Source organism: Equus caballus, chromosome 30, assembly GCF_041296265.1.
Source record: "Equus caballus isolate H_3958 breed thoroughbred chromosome 30, TB-T2T, whole genome shotgun sequence".
NCBI lineage: Eukaryota > Metazoa > Chordata > Mammalia > Perissodactyla > Equidae > Equus > Equus caballus.
This window is the reverse complement of record NC_091713.1, coordinates 20,583,824-20,597,774: the sequence shown is the minus strand read 5'-3', so window position 1 is coordinate 20,597,774 and position 13,951 is coordinate 20,583,824.

Here is a 13,951-nt window from a genome sequence, read left to right as displayed (position 1 = left end):
GGAAGTATGGAACGTGCCTGGAAGGGCCACATGAGGAAGTCAAGGCAGGGTACAGGCAGAAAAAGTCAGGACGTGGGGCACATGCCTTTATGAGGGCATGTGAGTGGAGTGCTTTGGAGTTCCTGGGCTACAGCTGGATTGGTGAATTCAAACTCAAAAAGTGGAATTTGGTAGGCCCCATGGGGATCTTATCTAAGGGACACATAAAGCACAGAGGCGCTGGGAGGCAGGGGATACTGTGATTACAAGGGCTGTTGGGGAAGTTATATCAGGAACTTACATATGCTGTGACTTTGTGGGTGGCTATATAGGGTATGTGCTTGCATGGGGAACTAGTGTCATTTTAAGGATCTGGCAGGCTGTTTGACCAAACAAAATGGATGCTGAGGCAGCAATATCGTGGAATAACTTAGCTAAACTCCGGACACAGGGTTAGAGAAGCAATCAAAAGTTTCACTTGGCTGGGAGTTTTGAGGACAGTTTAATATTGGTGGTAATTTCAGGGGAGGGGCAGTTTAAAGGAACCCTCAAGGGGAGTTGAGGCACACAGGAAGAACAACCACAGGAATCGGTCTCCTGAAGATGCCCTTGCAGGAAGGGTGCCCATGGGGCTGTTGTCGTAAAACAGAGTTTCTCAACCTTAGTAGAATGGACATTTCAGGTCAGATAATTCTGTGTTGTGGAGGTGTCCTGTTCATTGTAGGATCTTTAGCAGCATCTTTGGCTTCTGTCCACTACGTGCCAGTAGCACCCACCTACCTTGTTAGGACAACCCAAACTTTGCCACACTTTGCCAAATGTCCCCTAGGGGGCCAATTCACTCATCACAAGGGTGTAGGGGCTCCGAATTTGCCACCTCAAAATGTGTCTCTTTGGCTTGATTATTTTTAAGAATGAAAGACTTAGAAAGAAACTTTGAACTTCCCTCTAACTGCCTAAAAGAACTTAAAATAGAAAGCCTGTTCCAGGAAGCAGTGAATACCACAGATAACTATAGTATAACTGGAACTAGGTGCGGTAGACAGGGAGGAACCTAGAAAGGCCCATTTGATCAAAGTCCTCCTCATGTACCATTGTCTTTGCAAGGCATGGCAAACATTTGTTTACCAAACATTTGCTTTTCCATCTCTGTGTAAATTGCCTTCCTCCCCTTTGAAATCCAAACCACTATCCCCATCATCTTCCTTTGTCTTTAGCTGAAGATGGTATTTAAGGTGGTGGCTTTGGCCATTTTGGCAAGTTACTAAATTTTCCTGGTTTCTCTGATGTATAAATGTTATTAAATTTGTTTGATTTTCTCTTGTTATTCTGTCTCAAGTGAATTTAATTCTTACATCAATCATAAAAACCTAGAAGGTAGAGGAATATTTCTTCCTCTCCTACGAAGGGATACCATTCCTACCAGATCTAGTGCAAGGGATGGAGGTGATAAGGTGGAGAAAGGAAGTAACCTGATGTCTTGCTCAGCCTGCCCACTCAACTCCTGTTTACCAGTCATTGCTGAACCCCAAGAGAAGCCAGAGGACAAGTTTTTGTTTCCTTCAGGGTGTTCCTTTCTTTTAGTTTAAGACTAAATCCCAACAGGCAATAAGATCTGCAGCTGGAGCATGGAGTCACAATGGCAACATAAGCTATTCACTCACTGCTCATGACTGCTGATGAAGATTGCCTCTGGCAGCCCAGAGATTAGTTATTAAAGTCATTGCTAGGGACAGGCCCCTGTCTCCTGCCTTCCTGTGTTTTTGCTCCACTCTAATGCACTGCTTGCTTATTTCCTGTTATCTCTAATTCAACATCTTCATTCAGATCTGCCTGCTCACTTATCAGGAGAAGCACCTTGGAAAGGTCTGCTATAGCTGAAGGAATAATCATTACTGAACTAATGTACTTCTGGACTCCCAGGGCTCCTTTTGAGACAAATCCTGTAACAGCCCAAATTTCTTCTCTCATTTGTCCCTCTGTGGTGTGCCCAGTGCCTTCCAGAGGAACTATTGCCAAACTATCTTTCCACTCATGTTATTTTGCACGGATGTTCTAGTGTTTGGATAATGCTTTGGACACCCTGTTGGCCTCAGCACAGGGTGTCAGACAATATTTTGTTGATTGATTGATTGATTGGATAGGCCCTCAGCCATCCTGGGGCAGAGCCCCTACATTTTGTTGGGAGAGTTTGTTTAGAGCAGTGCTCATCAAATTTTTAATGAGCCTATGAATCACCTGGGACCTTGTTAAAATTCAGATTCTATGGGTGGGTTTGGGGAGGAGTCTGAGTCTGCCTTTCTAACAAGCTCCCAGGATGCTGCAGCTGCTGGTCTGCTGAGCACATCTTAAGTAGCAAGGATCTAGAAGACAGCAAGACGCATAGAGCTTTCTGATGTGAACAATCCATTCAATAATAGTTTATTAAGAAGCTGATGCAAAACACTATGCTAGGTTTTGTAGGGGAGACACATGCACACTTTTTCATCCTACAGACCCCATATGGCTCTGCATTAAAAGGCAGAGATTTCATGGCTATTATATTTTTTCCAGATGTGATTCTCTTCCAGATGTGGACAAAGCTTTTGACTCCAGTGAGTCTCGGTATTTCCCCAGGTCATCAAGGTGAGGTAACTGTTGCTGCCTTGTCCTTCTCTCCTCAGCTTTGCTCCATAAGCAATAGTTTTTAACTTGATGCATGGAAGAAAAAAGGTGCTTCTTGTCCTGTGACTGGATAGTACTTGGCTATTTCCTTTCTCTGCTGTGGATGAATCATTTTGGTGACAGGGAAATAGATCAAGCATGGCTACTTTTCCACAGCGGGGAGAGTGGGATGTGTGCACGTGTATACACGCGTGTAGGCTGTGAACTCAATTTAGTTTTGCAATAAAGTTCCCTTCTGTGAACTATAGACCCTTTTAATGGTTCCTGAATGCCATCCCAATGCAGTAGGAAACCATTACAGAGACTCTGTTATCACAGGAGTCATTTTTGTTTGCCTCAGGATTTTCACTCATGGCTCATTGCTTTCCTCTTCTAGGGGACTCCATTTCTGGTTGGTTAGTAACACTGACTGAGCTCTGGTGATGGAACCCAAGGAAGGGTTGGCATGGGTCCAAGTCTAGATGAAATATGGATTCCTCTCAGGTAGTCATCTAACCAATGAGGTGTGACCAACGGACCTGCTGAATGCTTCTGAATGCCTTACATCTGCTCTTGTAGATATAAAGGGTGATGGAGAGAATGGGGCAGCGTGTGGAATGTTGGATTCTCATTAGAGAAGAGCTACTCACCTCACAAAGCAAACATTCCTTTTTTTCCTTCAGGTCAAGGAGGCTTATCAATACATCAAGGGATTTGGGCTGAGAGAGGTGATTGTACATTAAAATGATACAAAAGAGATAAAAATCACTCCATGGGAGCAAAAGAAGAAGATCCTCATGTTCTGTTAATTATATGAATTAATTTAAAACAAAAGGACAGAGGAAGGCAAACATCTAATCAGGCTTGTCTATGTCAATGCTGCTTGGGTTTCCTGGATGGCCAAACTTAGAAAAAGTAGGTAGGGCAGGTTTAAACTCTGGGACACTAGAGAGCTTGTGGGTCTTGGACTCTGGGCAAGAAGGAGAGGCAGGGAGTGGAAGAGGCATTAGAAAATTAAATGATAAAGCAAGACTTTTATTTAAGAAATATACTCATTTGAGGGTTGGATGTATTTCTAGGTGTGTAGGTCTTCTCTCTCTGAAATTCAGGGAAACCAAAAAAAATAGAGAAGAATGCATTATTTATACAGGGTTTCTCAACCTCAGTGCTATTGACATTTTTGGTCAGATAATTCTGTGTTGTGCACTGTAGGATGTTTAGCAGCATCCCTGGTCTCTATTCACTAGATGCTAGTATCATCTCCCCCAAACCGACTCCAAGTTGTAACAACCTAAAATGTCTTTAGACATTGCCAAATATTCTCTAGGGGGCAAAATCTCCCCCTCCCCCAGTTGAGAACCACTCTTCTGCACCCAAACAAGAGGATGACCTCTGACCTTTTATTACCAATTTTTTCCTGGAGTCTTCATACAATCTGCTAACTTGGAGGACAGTATACGTGTGGGTAATCAGTGATGACATCTGTGATGGGTCCCATCATGGGTCTCCAGTTTCGAAGGAGGTGTCGTCATGTTTCGGAGACATAAGGAGCTCCCACTTAGGGTCCTTCCCCACCGAGGAGCAGAGGGGGCTTTATGCCTTCTCTCCAGAAAGATCTGCTCCCCTCAAAGCAGGGAAACAGCTGGAAACTCAGGTGTGCCTGTGCTGTCTGTGTGAGGACAGACCCCGACTGGACCAAGGGGAAGTCCTGTGCAGGGTTCACCAGACTGGGAGGGAAAATAAAAGGACAACAAGCTCCTGTGGCCCCAGATCATCTCCAGTTTGGCCATATGGACCAAGAGTTAAAAAAATTGGCTATTCTTTAACCCAGCAATTCCAACTTTTGGGAATTTTCCTAATAAAATATTTGGATAACTACACAGAGATGGTATACAAAAAGAGTGTTTAAAGTATATAAACAACAAAACTGGTTTCACCACTGTTCAGGGATTGGCAAAATTGCAGTACAAACAGATAATGGAATAAAATGCAGATACTGCATGTCCATATTCATGATTTAAAGTGTACTATTTTATACACACACATAATATTGATAAAATAGATCCTAAGGTAGCACGTTGAGTATGAGCCCACTTATTGAAAGTGAGTGTATGTGTGTGCATGCATGTATGTGTGTACATGTTTCTGCATATATATGTATGTGTGTGTAGGCGTGTGCATCCATGTCTGTGTATGTGGGTGTGCATGGGTAAAACTATACGGCAAGATGTCTGGAAGGATGTCTGTGCCAAACAGAGCACGGTTATCACTGGGTGGTGGATCTCTGAGTGATTTTATTTTCTTCTTTAGACTTTGCATTATTTAAATGCTCTGCAGTGAGTATGCATCCTTTTTAAAATCAGGGGAAAAAGGCTGTTTGCATATTAGAAAGTCAAACAAAAACCAGTTGCATCACAGTTCCTTCTCAATCCCAGTTGGATTGATAGAGTGATTCTCTTCTGAGTGAAAAATCACGGGAATCATCCTTATCTGCACTTATTTTTGGTCTCTAGGCCAATCTGTGCCCATAGTCATATTGCAGTTTCCTCTTCTCCACACCCGGAAGCCGTGGGCGGCTTGGTAGCTCCTGCTCCTTCACTCCCTGAATTCTGGCCTCGAAAAGCTGCTCAGCTAAGGAAGTGTTTTGATATTCTGGGGCATTGCCTACTGTCTACAGTATTTATCTGGATATCTCAGACTTGTAATTTTAGGAAGTCTTCTGAGGAACTGATGATCCCAGGACTATATTTACCAAGCTGTACAATCAGAGGAATTTTCCACTCGTGGCATCCTTGCCCCTCGTCATTGATGACCTCACTGTTGCAACAGGACACTGTTATGGGTGATCACCACTTGCAAATTCAGCAAAAGCTGAAGTCAGAGAATCGTGAGTCCATCCCTGTATTTGTTTTCTACTTAGAAAAGAGAGAAGCTGCTCCCTTGCTGGATGTGGTGCCAGCAGCAAACTTTAAAGAAGGAAGGTAAAATCCAGCCAGTGAGTCCAGGACTCTCACACACACACGCACATGCATGTCCATGCATGCATGCACTTCAGGGTAACGTCTAGCTCAGAAGGAAGAACAAGGAAGGGCTGAACATATCTATGCTATTTGTCCTGGGACCACACAAATTTGCTGTCACAGCCAGTCCTCGTCTGGGCAGGAATGCTCTCATCCCTGAGGGATGCCACAGGACCCATGGGATGAAACTGAGTTGGCCAGTGGCTTTGCTGTTGTGGGAGCAGCTGTGAAAGTGCCAACGACCCAGCGTGGTACACTTGACTTCATATGGTTGTCAACTTCAGTTCCAAAGTCACAGCTGTACCCATTGTACTCTGTTTTTTGTTATTTTCCAGAATGTTTTGTTTCTAACAGTTCCCACTCAAGATAGCAGCTCTCAAAAAATTTTGCTCTTAGGTATTTCATTTGGATTTCTCCCAGCAGAAGATTTCTCCTTTAAGTTTTCTACACTGACATCAGCTTCGAGGACTATAACTAATGAGTCGAATCTGAAGCCTCCTTTTATTTAACAAAAATGTGTAGAAATAAATCAAACTGGCTATATTTTAGACAAGTCTGCAAGTAGTAAGTGAACACTCTAGGTGGAGAGATAGTCTCTTATTTGGTTGTTGCCTGAATGTCGATATTATCTCTTCTACCTTTGATATGTTTGGCTTTGACGCTTTGGAGTGATGTTAGAGCTTGTCTTGGTTGAAAGATCGAATAAAAAGTGAATGCCCCCACCCGTGTTGGTAAAAGGTCAGGAAACTTTTGAAGCAGTTGAAATGGCTTGGGAATTTTTCACATTGTTCTCTGTCCTGAACATTTCAGAGTAGAATTTCCAAGTAAAAATCTTCATCTATAATCTAACAGCTCTAAACTTAAGGCCTTCAATAGGCAGGCAGCTCTAGCTCCACAGGATAACAATAACAAAAAGCAGGATCATGTGGCCTGGCCTCTTCCTGGCCTCGTCTTCTACCAGCCTCCCCCTTGGTCTTCATCCTGCATCCTCCCTAGGTTTCTCTCTCTCCAAGAAGCCCAGAGCCTTTTTGCCTCATGGCCTTCACAGAGTTTATTTTATTTTGAATGCTCTTGCCCTTTACCTCTTTTCCCACTATCCCTCTATGCTTGACAACCTTTTCCAACCTTTTTCCATCTTGGGTTATAGTTTAAATGTCCTTTCCTCAGGAAAGCCTCCTCTGAGTCCCCAGAAGATGGTAGGGATGGTAAGTTCTGTAGTTAGATGCTCTCGTAGTACGTCGTAATTCTCCTTTGTAGCATTTGTCAAAGTAGTAATTTTACATATGTAATTATTTACATAATTTTTTGTTTAATGTATGTCTTATTTCCTAGGCTGTATGCTCAAGGGCAAAGCCTGCCCATACTGTCTCTGAAGTGCCCAGCATAATGCTCAATAAATACTTGTTGAATCAATAAACAGATATACTCAATAAATACTTGTTGAATGAATAAACAAATGCACTCTTGGGTAGTTTTGGTGACAAAGAGGACAATGATGGAGAGAACGGTATGAGTCAGTACAAATCTATCAATAACACTATTGAGAGAGAGAGAGAGGAAGGGAGTTGTATATTCCTGATAATGCGTAAGGTGGATCACCAGTTGTCACATGAATTATGGGCATCTTTCAGGTAACAAGATAGTTCCAAAGAGCTGTGAACAGAAATATGTCTGCTCTGATGGCTTTAAGTTTACGTGCTTTGTCCTGGGACATCTGAAATGTCAATGCTGTCAAGAGGTTGACAGTAAGAATATGAGGTTGGGAGCAGTAATAGCAAAGGGATCTCTCTAAGTCAAAGCTAAAAAGGAAATGAATGGCCTTGTATAGTGGCGATGTTCATATTATCTTGGAGTGACTTTGATGCCAGTGTCAATGACATACAGAATGGAAATGCCTTCAGTAGGAGTTCAGATTTTACTCATTGAAATATCTTTTTTAAGGGCTAAAGGCTTAGTGGAGTTCCGGTTGCCCAGATCTTGCTGACCATTCACTGAAGCAGAAACACACAGGGTAGTTTCTTTTCCATCCTTTTCAGGTTTGCTACGATTACAGCTGTTGGCTGACAGCTGTGGGTAGAAGGAAAATGTTTAGTTTGGGCATAGAGAATGGAACTTGGATAGTGAAGAAGGCTTTTGCCTAGATTCTCCCTTCATTGGAGCTGGGGGGTGTAAACAGAACATTCTTCACAAATTACTCAGAGTGTTTTCTATACCTTTCCATATCTTTCTATTTCCATGTTTTTTTGGCGTAAAGGTGAAAATGTCTTGCCAAAATGTTTCTTATATACCTGGCTCTCTTGTCTTTGATTCCATAGAAGTCTATAAGGATTTCTCTAAAAATAATTTATTAGGATATATTCCCAGAAAAAATCAGTAGAGAAGTGGAAATACAGGACTGAGAAGGAGGGAGCTCAAGTGAGGGTGTGATATTATGCAAAGTCCTTTGGAAAGTAAATTTCGTTTAGTTCTGCAGGGCACTCCGGGGACAGTGTGGGTAATACCTCAGATTTGTCCTAATAATGGGGTAAGGGAGCTGGAGTATTTATACGTCCACCTCCAACAGCCATTGGTTAAGGGCTGCTCTGGGGTCATGAAAATTCTCAGGCACTTCTGGCTGCTCTCTATGAGTGCAGACAACAAGAACTGTATCAACTGGAGTCAGTCTTCTAATGAAGAAATGTAGGCACTTGCTTTTGGGATGAATGCAAACTGAGAGCCAGTGAGCACAAAAATGGCTGGGATTCAAGGAGATAAGATGGAAGACAATTACAGTGCATCCCCTGTGCCATTCAGAGCCACTTTCATCTCACATTCTTTATTCTACTGATTCTACGGTTTTGTGGCTAGTCACAATTTCTAGGGAAATCAAAGGACTTGCGAGAGGAAGGTTAATGGGATGAGCTACGGGCCCACTGTTTTAGTTGGTCCTCAAGCTGTAAGTGATACTTGTCACCACCCTTCTCTACCAGCCTTTCTAGATCCCTTTTCCACTTGGACAGGGTTTCTACTGATCCATATTGCTTCCCAGTTGAACCGACACTGTTCTTCCTCACTAAGAAAGCACCCCTTCACTTAGTGAACTCCCAGAGTTCCTGACTTACTTTTCACTGCTCCCCTTAGGTAGCAGGAACTCTATCTCCTCATGATGGTCTGGGTCAATGCCTCCTACCAGTATGAAACTCCTTTCTTTATTTGCTGGTCAACTGTGCTGAGGAGCCCCAAATGACTAGCTTTAGGTTCAGTGGAACCTGACTGTGTCCTCCAGTGAAAGCATTTCTGTCTCACTCCCAGCTCTTGGAAACCAGTACCTCTAGAACTTTCAAATCTACTCTTGTGGGGATAAGAAGCACAAAGTCCCCAAGTGGATCACTGGGCATGATGGTAAGAAAGATCATGTCTACTTTCATCCTTTGATTCCTGGACCCATATATTCTACTTATCAAGATAAAGGAACATATGACAGGTGATGGCTGAAGGTATATACCACATTTTGAAATGATAGCACCTCATTCCCATGGAATGTCATCTCCTGGCTGGCACCTTAACTATATTTCAATGGATATTCTAATACCCATTCAATGGATATTCCATGTTCCATAAGGCTGGCAGCCTCTGAGTGATGTGTATGACACAGGGCCAGGGAATCCTGTGATCATGTGCCCATTGTTGCACCTCCTTGACTTGCAGTGGGTCTTTTGATCTTAGGCATTGTTATATGGGATCCTCTGTTGGAAAATCAGATACTCCGTGAGACTTTGGATGGTAGTGTAGACTGAGGGCAGGAAAGGTAAACTGATATCTGGAATATTTGTCAATCCTGTTGAGGATGAATCCTTGCTTTTTCCTGGATGGAAGGCGTTCAATGTAATTAATCTGCCAAAAGTGTCTGGTTGGCCTCCTTGAAAGATGGCACCATATCTAGATCCTAGCATCAATCTCTGTGATTGAAAGGTTACACATTCCGCAGTGGCAATACCTGGATTAGCCTTGGTGAGAGCAATCCCATCTCTGCCACCATGGCTACTACACTTAAGTTCCCATTCTGCAAACACTGTGATGGCTGAGGACAGAAGCTGGATGATAACTACCGGATGAATCATTTTGTGCATCTGGTTGTTTAGTTCCTTTGTATCAGATCCTTTCTGGTGGACATTCATGTATTTATGCACATCCATGCATATTGTGCCCATTCTTATAAGTCCTTCTACATGCTTTTTCTTCACACCTCCTTGTTCCTGATCTTTCAGCTTTGGTTCTTCCAAGTCCCTCACCAACCAGCCAAGCCATTTGCCACAATGCAGGAGTCTATGTTTATCCTTATCATGGGCCACTTCTCTCTTCACACAAAATGGATGACTAAATACATCACTCAAAGCTCTGCCAGTTGTGGGGGATTTCCTTTCACCACTGTCTTCAAGGCCACTCCTGAGGCTGGAGTGGGGCATCAGTCTATATTTGATTCCCATCAATTTGAGTTGATCCATTTATGGACTAGGCTTATATTTTTTTCCTCCTCTATCAGGTTGTATGGAATTCACTCCATTCCTCTCCACCCCATGAGACCATAGGTGTAAACTGAGGAAGAGGTGTCAGTGCAACAGAGATGGGGTCATGGGGATCTATGGCACTGGGCCGTCTATATATGGACATTCTCAGGCCTGATGATTTGCTTCTGTACCCGAATTTATGATTTTGTGTATCTGACAGCACTGGACTCATGAGGGACACCTCTGGTGACATGTTCATTTGATGCCCCATCGTCAGACACTCCATCTTTGCCATAGTATAGTAGGAGTTGTTTTTCAAATGGTGTATAATTCCCTGTTGCAGACAGTATGCGCCAGAACTTTAGATTTCTGTGTTATGGCTTTACTGTTGCAACTTGTCAAAAACTCCACATGACAGTTTTATCCACTGTGTATTCTTCAATCACTGTAATATCTGCCGGTTCTTGTGCCAGCAGTTTCCTTGTCCCACAGCCTACACCTGTTATAGCATTCTCTGTTTCTTTGGGTGTCCACTCAAAACTGGTAGCCTATTACGACCCCAATAAATTGATCTCAGCAGCAATTTTTTCAAGTGTTGAATATATTGCTTCTCAAGCCTGAATCAACTTACCAGTTTCTTGAGGGAAGGAGGCATAAGATACAATAACTTGTATTTTACTTCTATCCTGTGCTGACCACTGTATTGCTTAAAACTTCACTTATATAGCAGGCCCCTGAATGTTTTTATCTTCCTTCTTCTGGAGTGCATACTTCTTGCCAGGACCTTTATAGTTCTTGTCACTTCTTACTCACCAGGTCTAATTAACTAATGCCATCATTATAATGGAGCAACTTGAAGTTCTGTGAGATGTTCAAATGATCAAAGTCCATTCAAACTATACTGAAACAGAGGGCGGGAGGGTTGACATAGCCCTGGAGCGAGACTACGAAAGTACTGTTATCCACTCCATCTGAAGCAAGTACTGCTGCTCTTTCTGATGCATTGAATTGAAAAGAATTCATTCACTAGATAGCCACTTGTCAAGTAATAGAGGCTATGCTAATCTCTTCTAGCAAAGATACCACAACCCACATACAAACTGATTAGGGACGCAGATTGGATAAATTTGTGACAGTCCACCATCATCCGCTAGAATGTAGTGAGGCATATGTTTTTTTTGCAAGGGCTATACTAGTGAATTAAATGTTTTATGATAGGGCCACCAATCCTGCATCCTTTAGGCGTTGAGTGTAGAATTGATTACTGCCATTCCGCCTAGGATACAGTATTGCTTCTGCGTTATTATTTTGGACAGGAAGGGAGTTAGTTTCAAGGGCTTCCATTTGCCCTTTTCTGCCATGATTACACTTACTCTGCTTGTCAAATAACCAATATGAGGTTTCTGCCAGTGGCTAAATATATCAATTTCAGTTGTGCACTCTGGGACCATGAAAATGATCACTCAGTAGGCTCATTAACACATAGTGAGCTAGACTTGGGCGAGGACTGCATTTATTGTTTGGTGTCTCTATGTCCCCTCTATAACAGAGTCTGTTATCAATGTTAGTTTAGACTGCGTATCTGGTAGCCCCAAATATGAGCCTCAAAGCCCAGCCCTTTGTAAGAGACTTTTTCAGTCTTCAAATTCACCCGTCATTGTAGATCTGCCACTGTCACTAACAAATCCTGGGCCTGATCCTTAGCACAGTCCACTATCCAGCTACAAGTGATAAAGGTCTCTTCAAATTCTCCCACTTTTCTCTGCATTAGTTGGCTTTCTTGAGCTTACTTTTCTCTTCCAGTTCATCTTTGCACATGTGATGTGCAACCAACTCCACAGTCTTTTTTAACCAAATCCCCCATATTTCTCAGCTAATATAGGTATTATACATGCCAGTACATCCACTTCCACCTGTATCCTGTCCAAATTCACCACAAATAAAAGTCTCAGCGACTGGAGCAGCATGTCAGTGGATACCTGCACTCTACTTACCACCACCAGGGTCCCAGCATCTGGCTGGTGAGGGATCCAGTTTCAGAGAGTCTGCTTTTCAGGACCATGTCTGGGATGAGTTTTCTTAGGTTGGGTTTCCAAAGGCAGATCCTAAACTGAGAATTTGTGTGAAAATGCTTTATTGGAAAATGTTCCCAAGAAAATTTGGTGAGGACTGGGGAAGTGGTTCTTGGGAGAGAGAGAGGCCAAATGAGAACAAGGTATCAAACAAAGTTGCACAGAAGATGGCTATGTGTTATTCCTGCAGGGGAGTTCTGGAAACAGTGTAAGTCACACTTCAGAGACATCCCCATCAGGGATAAGGGAATTAGAGCAACTATACTGCTGTACCTCAAATATCGGTTTGGGGCTGTCCTTGGGGGAATGTCAATTTTTAGGCACATCTGGCTCTCTCCACATAGGCAAAGCAGGTTACTGCAGCCGAGGGTAGTGCTCTGAGAAAGAGATGTGGGTGCTGGCCTGGGAGTGAGAGCATATCAGGAGCTCATGTACACGCAAATGGAAAATGTGTCTGAGGTTTCGTGGGTGGAGCACCAATAAGGTTCACTCTTCCAGTCCTGTGGCTCTCTCTACATCAATTAATGCATTGACCATGGGTTCATGCACTTATTTATAATATTAAATGCCTACAATTCAACCTGGAGGCATACAAATTCTGTTTACTTCTAGCTCTTGCAGACCAAAACCTTGATCTGTGGCCAACTATTTAAGGCCAAAACTCTACCATACCACCCTGATGTTGATTAGCAGAAAGCCTAATTAAATCCTGGTGCATCCAAATTATGAAATACAATGCAGCAGACAGAAAAGAATGAGGCCTGTCTGAAGGTATGAACACAAATAAATCTATAAGAGATACTGTTGAGAGGAAAAAGCAAGTTGCAAAAATATGTACAGTTGCAGTAGATATTCTAAGATACAAGCCAAAGGGGTGACAACTTGGGGTGCTAGGGGATCTGGATAGGATGTAGACATTAAAAGGGAAGGAAGCTCTATCTGCGAAGTTTCATTGTTAAAAAAGAGGATGTATTCATGCCTTGGTTATATAATTAAAAAGTTAAATTTCTACAACCAAGCAATTTGGATAAGATTTTTATCATGCTTTTGGATGTCGGTATCTCCTTTTTGTTCAGTGGACACCTCCATGCTTTCCTGCTCTTTAAGACAATTTGTGTACCTCATGCTTGTAGCCTGAGGGTTCTCTGTGGAAACCTGGGCCTCACCTACCAAGATCACATGGTTGGTGAGGGGCAAAGAGCAATCTTTTTAATCCATGAGATAATGGGCGTGAAAGCCAATGCAGATGGAAGGGACTCTCTCTCCCTCTGCCTCTACCTTTCTCCATCTCCATCCTCATCCCCATCTCCATCCCTGTCTCTATATATCCATCTACCCATGTATTTAACCTGGTGCACAACAAGCTCCTAAGGACTGCACAGGGGAGATGTAGGAGATAAAGATAACAGAGGATCTGCCTACAATAGATTAATCCTCAGGAGAAGAAACTTTATATCCAGAACAAGTTTTAACACTGATTACAAAGTCACATGCTAACATCCTATCATCTGCACAGAATACTTAAGAGCCAAGGAGACAGACATAATAATCAATTGGAGACCATATTTTCAGATTCCGAGTCCAAATAAATGTATTTTTTTGTCCTATAAATAAGCGGTTGGCTGAGGTCATATGTTGTAGACAACTTTGGGAAGTCTGCCAAAGCCAGCATAACCAACTTTCTTCTTTTGTCCTAAGAGTGGATTCTTTGGCTACAGCTGATAGAAAGTGGTTTGGGCACGTGACCCAA